We start from the raw sequence: 492 nt of genomic DNA, 5'->3' as shown, positions 1-492 counted from the left end.
CTCCTGGCAATGGCCAAGTGTGGTACTGCAGCTCAGCCCATCATTGTGAGCATCAGACATGGGGGCAATTATCATGTGACAGGGAAGATGTACGAGCCTATAAACCCCAGACCACCAGGGATGAAAGAGTGACCACCCTCCTCTACACTAGACCACCAGGGATGAAATAGTGACCACCCACCTCTACACTAGACCACCAGGGATGAAATAGTGACCACCCTCCTCTACACTAGACCACCAGGGATGAAATAGTGACCACCCACCTCTACCCTAGACCACCAGGGATAAAATAGTGACCAACCACCTCTACACTAGACCACCAGGGATAAAATAGTGACCACCCTCCTCAACACTAGATCCCCAGGGATAAAATAGTGACCACCCACCTCTACACTAGACCACCAGGGATGAAATAATTACCACCCACCTCTACACTAGACCACCAGGGATAAAATACTGAACACCCTCCTCTACACTTGATCCCCAGGCATA

This window comes from Hyla sarda, unplaced genomic scaffold, assembly GCF_029499605.1.
Source record: "Hyla sarda isolate aHylSar1 unplaced genomic scaffold, aHylSar1.hap1 scaffold_824, whole genome shotgun sequence".
NCBI classification, from domain to species: Eukaryota; Metazoa; Chordata; class Amphibia; order Anura; family Hylidae; genus Hyla; species Hyla sarda.
The sequence above is the reverse complement of the archived record's forward strand: the minus strand, read 5'-3'. Positions refer to the sequence as shown.